This window comes from Pteropus alecto, unplaced genomic scaffold, assembly GCF_000325575.1.
Source record: "Pteropus alecto unplaced genomic scaffold, ASM32557v1 scaffold24, whole genome shotgun sequence".
Taxonomy (NCBI): Eukaryota; Metazoa; Chordata; class Mammalia; order Chiroptera; family Pteropodidae; genus Pteropus; species Pteropus alecto.
In genome coordinates this window covers 25,188,319-25,195,221 of record NW_006439192.1, presented here as the reverse complement: position 1 = coordinate 25,195,221, position 6,903 = coordinate 25,188,319, and the positions used below count along the sequence as shown (strand labels likewise).

The 6,903-nt window shown below is 32.2% G+C and overlaps 1 pseudogene; it reads right to left on the bottom strand.

Moving 5' to 3' along the window:
• Positions 1–5,893: 5,893 nt before the first annotated feature.
• On the bottom strand, positions 5,894–6,012 carry LOC112483374 (annotated as a pseudogene).
• Positions 6,013–6,903: the final 891 nt, after the last annotated feature.

Here is a 6,903-nt window from a genome sequence, read left to right as displayed (position 1 = left end):
AGAGGCTATTTTTGTGTCTAGATAATTCTGCACCACTTTGATTGGCTCTGATTGGAACTTGCCTATTTGTGCATTTATCCTCTGACAATATGCATATAAGCATCCTCAATCTCACTGTATGTCTTCCACCAAAATAAATTTATCTGAGACTTTTTCAGTCCTCACAGTCACATCCAATAATGATAAACTCTGGCCACCTGCCTGAGGCATCGCTTCCCAAACTCCTAGCAGCAGTTTAAGGAGACAGAATATCAATTGATGAGAATTTGAAAAATTGCAGCATATTTTAACCGTTCCCCACATAGGTACAGAAAATTTCATTTGTAAGTAAGAAAAACTGGCTTTAGTCCCAATAGCTGAATATTTTTATTTAGAAGCTTTGGAGCCTAGAAATATTTACTTTCATTCAACATTGCTAAGCCAATGAAGAGACACTAAAATTCCTATTTCTCCCAATCCCAGTATCACAGGCAAACTCTCCAGGTCAGTCAGTCCATCTCTCAGAATGAATATGACTTATGATAAATGCCATGTTATCAACCCCTTTTGACCGTGATTTGACTGAACTGAACTGTTTAATTTTACTTACAAGGATTAGTAAGTGTTCTGCCCATTGTATTATAATGGAGTTTTAATTGGACTTCACTACAGCCAATCAAATAAATTACAAATGAGGTCAGGACATCTCCCTGCTTTGAAAAATATATTCAATTATGGGCAATGCCTTTTGTGTATTATCTTCAAAGGTTAGAAGTATTAATTTGCTCAGATATTTGAGGGCAGGGGGGAAGAAAACATGCCAATTTGTTTTAACTCTTATTTTGGAACAGTTTTAGGTCTACAGAAAAATTGCAAAAAGAACACGGAGAGATCACATAAACTCCACACCTAGAGTCTCCCATTAACACACCCACATTAGTAATGGTACATTTGTCACAATCAATAAACCAATGTTAGTACATTATCATTAATTAAAGTCCATACTCTATTCAGATTTCATTAGTTTTTCTGTCCTAATGTCCTTCCTCTGTTCCGGGATCTCATTCAGGATATCACATTCCATTCAGTCATCATCTCTTCTTAGATTAATGTTGGCTGTGACAGTTTCTCAGACTTCTTATGATCTTGACAGTTTTGAGTAGTTCTGATAAATTATTTTGTAGAATATCCCTCAGTTGAGATTTTTGTGATTTTTTTTTCCCTCATAATTAGACAGCTTATGAGTTTAGGGGAAGAAGGACACAGGGATAAAGTGCCATTCTCATCACATCACATCAATAGTATTTTCTGTACACATGACTTATCACTCTTGGTGTTGACCTTGATCATCAAGCCAAGGGATCAAATTCAATGCTATTTTTAAAAAATCAAAATTAAGACTACCTCTGATTTAAACAATGTCTTAAAACATTGTGTGCGGTACTTAAGGAGTGGGAAGTTATGCTTCCCCTCCTTGACGGCAGAGTATCTGTATAAAGTATTTGTAATTCTTCTATATGGGCTATTTATTTATTCTCCCCCATTTACTTATTTATTCAATCATTAATTTATATCGGTATGGATCATGCATATTTATTTTATAGTCATGGTTATAATCCAATCCTACTTTATTTATTTTGCTGTTCAGATTGTTTCAGTTTTGGCCATTGAGAGCTATTTCAGTTGTCTCTGCTTGTCCCTTTGACTTACTCCCATCATTGTGTGTATGTGTGTGTGTGTATGAACATTTCCTTATGTTCTGACACCACAAGATACTCTAGGCTTATCTTGTATATTTCCTGCTTCAGTCTTATAATTAACCATTTCTCCAAGGAGCCCTGGTTCTTTTTATTAGAGAATGATATTAGAGACCAAGATCATTGTGCTAGAAATGCTCATTGCTTCAGGAGTGTCTAGGCCCTCTCAACTGACAGAGCAAGGAAATATATGTGTATATAATAAACTTATCCTATTATTTATTTACCTAACTATACATATAAATACAGACATTATATTAAGTAATATGGTTTTTAATTAATGAAATATAACTTATTAGGTCAAACTATATGAATTGCTATTTTACATATCAAAAAATGGTCAGTTTTACATGGCTCAAACTAAAGCATAGAGAAAGAACATAAAACAAAATATGTGCAGTTTAGCAAATATCCATGTAAATCATACTTAGCTAAAAAGGAAAAAGAGCATTGCCAACATACATACATATCCCCACCACAGACTCTTTTTCACAAGAGGTAACTGCTCTCTTAATGTTTGTAATGATTATTTTTTTACTCACTTTACCTACAAAGTAAGTTTTAATACCTAAGTATGTGTTCCATAAATATATAGTTTTTCTGTTTTTACTTTTATTAAAATGGAATTTTAGTACATGTAACATTTTCTGTCTTGTGAGATTCATCGTGTTATATGTAGCTTTAGTTCATTCATTTTTATTGTCAATGATTTATATAGTATAAATGTGCAATAATGTATTTATCTATTTTACTGTTGATTGATATTTGTAATATTGTTTTGAATAGAAAATGGAGGAGCAGCATAATTACATTTTGAATTATTTTCAGTTTTCTTGGCATCATGAAATTTCAAATTAATCGATATTTTAAAAGAACCAAAGTTGGGACTACCTTTGATTTAAACAATGTCTTAAAGCACATAACCACCAGGAAAACTTTTGATTATAATTTGGCCCTCTAGTAATTCTGCCTACGGAGAGAAAATTATATGACTCATGACAAGGATTTTAGTTTCTGTGACAATTGGACTTTTCATTGTGAATGAAATAAATTGGCAGTATGTTTTTATACATCTGTCTCGGGGGTTGGATAATGAGTCCATCACAAAGAAATGAATCTCCTTTTGACATATTGATAAAATCAGGTAATAAATTTCAATTCATGAGACCTCTTGAGAGGCAAGCAGGCCATCTTCCACGGACATAAATATACTGTTCTCCTTCAACTGTGAACATAATCAAGTAAGAACCTAATATTTTACTTGAACTTGTACAATAGCTAACTCCTATGCTCCCAGGTATGGGCAAACTGAATAAGAAGATTCAACAAAAATCCTTCCAGGAGTTTATTAATGTTTCTTATAAGGCTTTTTATAACATTCTTTCAAGTAATCTGTACTTTTCATAATTTACTCATTCTGTTTTACCTGTCCTAACTATATGCTTTTGTCTATGACAGAGTTTTTTAAGAGCACAAAATTCAAAATATAGCATTAAGAAACAGCATTAAAGATTTTAAAGAAAAATATAGATAACTGTATTTTTAAAAGTACTGTATGCATTCAAAATACCTTCAGGGTGTTGCATTTAATTCAGAGAAAAGTAGGTCAAACCTTCTAAAATCAATTTCTAATCAAATAGCTACTCTGTACTCTTATAATATTTGTTTTATAGCTCTTTCATTAATGCCATTCTACATTTCTGTCCCAAACAAAATTACATGACTTTTATGTTAACCACTAGAACATTTTTTATTTCTTGTATGGATTTATGTTAGAACAAAAGCAAAAACAATTCAACTTTAAAATAAATTGTATAGGCTTTCATTTTAATCCTCTTTTAATTCTCTAAATGCATTTTGATTAATTTTATAACAAATTCTGGGAAATGAAAGACAAGAAATCTATTTTTTCAATTTCCCTTTCTCATATTAGGCTCTTCAAATGCATGGATCTTACAGATGTAAACAAAGTTTATGAACCCTTTTAGATAAGTTTAATATACTTCAAGCATTTAGTCAATTTCTGTGATAATTTTATAGTCTTGTTAAAAAGCATTCACATTGGAATTAAAGCTGAGAAATGAATGACTTGGCTTGGGTGTATCTGTCATTCACAACATATCATCATTTGCTAGGCATATTGAATACTGAATTGTGTACAAGATCACAAGCAAATAGCTTAGTGCAGATTGAAGGGAGTAAGAAAAAGAAGCAAGGATTAAGTTAATTTGAAAATACTAAATTTATTAAATGAATTACATAATTCAAATACTTTATGTTAAATTATTAATTATCTTTCAATAGTTATATTCAATGGTTGTTTAAAAATTAAAAAAAAATCACTGTACTTTTTATGAAAGCAGATACCATTCCCTATCTTGCCCATTTTTCAGTCAACAGAAAAGGGCACCATAGTTTCCAAAAAAATAGTAAGTGATATTGAAAAAGTGTTTACTGAATGATTGAATGAATGATTAGTAGCCACTATATTCAAGAAGTCATTTGTTGATATATTTCCTATGGCAGAAAACAATTTCTGTAAAGTGCAACTTGAATGAAGGTCATTAACATATTGAAAGTACTGTTAATTTCTACTATAGTGCTTCATAGACTATTTTAGGAGCAAATCCATATAAAATAAATATTGCCAGAAATGCAGTGGGATTCGATAAATATCTTAACATCATAAAATATTTTAAAATGATTAAAAGATTTTAATTAAATAAAAATGGTACAAATTTGTTTAATTATGTGATTAGTGTCAATTTGCATTATGTCCATGCCCAGAGACATTTAGATAGAGCCAGGATATTATTAATGACTTGCTTATATGTTTATAACTGTGAGACAGTTATAGATTAGGGTACAAATAGAGAACAAACTATCTGACATATACGAGTTTAGAAAAAAAAAAATTTTATTTGTAATGCTAGCACTTTGAATAAGAAAAAGGTCAATAATTCTTCTCCAAGTGCTACAATCTTCATAATCTAGGCTCCTAGCAAAGGGCTTAGAATAGAGTAGACACTCTAGTATTTATTGAGTTATTTGAATTTTTTTTAGGTACTACATGTAAATGTTCAATGTTCAATGTAAGTAATATAATATGTTGAAAACTATTTATATGTGCTTTTCATCAATAGAACATATAAACTTATTGAGAATAGAAGGTATACATTTGTTTGCTTTATCTATCCAACAGTCTGCTTAGCACTCATAAACAGTAGACACTTAAAAAATGCTTATAATTCACAGTTAATGAAGGGGGATTATTACAAAATACTTAAGAAGTAAATATAGACTGCTATTAAGATGGGGCTAAGTGAAATAATGAACTCACTTTTGACTACTGTTATTCTAGAAATTTATCATTTCTCATATTGATGTAATACAATAAAAACTGAAACTTCATTTGATCAAGGTCATGCAACCAGGAAGATTTAAGATTCAGACCCAAGTTTACTTATATTCCCCTCCTCCCCACCACCTGATTCCATCCCTACCCCCTCATTGCTGTATCCCACCACACCAATGTGCCCAGTCACACTGCTGCCCAGTAGTTTTAACGTGCACTAAATTCCACAAATTATACTTCTCAACTAAATGTCTCTTTTTATCTTGACAGATTCTCCCTTTAGAAAGCAAGTAAGTGCTAGAAACAGCTAGTAAGCATTAGGATAGGTGTTATATAGGCACATCTTACAGCAGTAAGGCACAATGAACTTCTCTCTCATTCTAGAAACATAGAATCCAATCTCCTTTTATGTTAAACCATTTCAAGGGGTCATTCATTCACCTCTGTAGTTCAGTACGATGGTAGCAATACACCACGATGTAATGTTACAACTTAATATTTAAAACTGCCTATAAAGGTTCATTGATTTACTGGTCAATTCAAAGAATCATTGTTATGCATTGAATTGTGTCCCCCATCCACAATTCATATGTTGAAGCTCTAAAACCCTAGTCCTCAGATCATGACTGTATTTAGAGATAGATTCTTTCTTTCTTCCTTTCTTCCTTTCTTTTTTCTTTCTTTCTTTCTTTCATTTTATGTTTTTTGTTTGTTTGTTTTTAGGTGAAGCAATCCTTGATTGACCTCACAGATGGCAAGGGTCTTGTCAGTTTACAATCCCTTGTTTTATTTTTATTTTTTACACCTATAATACCTGGTCTTCATAGGTGGTCTCCCATCCAAGTACTAACCAGGCCCAACCCTGCTTAGCTTCCGAGATCAGCTGGGATCAGGCTTGTTCAGGGTAGCATGGCTGTAGACTAGAGATAGATCCTTTAAAGAGGTAATTAAAGTTAAAAGAGCCATAAAGGTAGGACCCTAAGCCAATATGACTGGTGTCTTTATAAGAAGCAGAAGAGACACGGGGATGCGGGGATGCGGGGATGCGATTGCTCACAGGAAATGTCGCAAGAGGCCACGGAGAGAAACCAAACCTACAGACACTTTGATCTTGGACTTCCAGCCTTCAGAATTGTGAGAAAATAAATTTCTATCGTTTAAGCTTCCCACTCTGTGGTATTTGCCATAACAGTCCTAGTAAACTAATACAACTGGAGAAATTCTAATTTCAGTTGAATCTGGGGCCTTTTTATACATAGATGATGTAAAATGTGTGTGTGTGTGTGTGTGTGTGTGTGTGTGTAAGGGTAGGGTGCTATTGATTGGTTGTGTTATTTCTATTGAATTTCTAGAAAGATACTGATATGATTAGCATTCACTTCCACAATTTATATGTTCTTTATTTATTATATATCTGAGAATAACTCACATTAATTTTATTACAGCTTGCTATAAATGAAATTCTTAGAGACTCTGGAATGTTTTTACAAAACTATCATCAACTGTGAGATATATGATAGTCTTATAAAAAGTGCCTGCTGGTGATTTGTTAGTCTGTTTCTTAACAACTGAATGGCTTCTGGATGTCTAATGATTAGATGGAAAAAAAATAATAAGGCTTTGTTAAAACACAATGAAAGCTGAACATATATTATGGGATATATGCATTTATAATTTCTTAGTTATTTAGAAGATCCAGATCAAATTCTGTCTAAGTAGGCCATACTACAAAAATTAACCTGTCCAGCACAGCTTTTGAATACTATGATCAAAATTATATATTTTGTTAGTAATTTTCCCTACCTCTTCTTT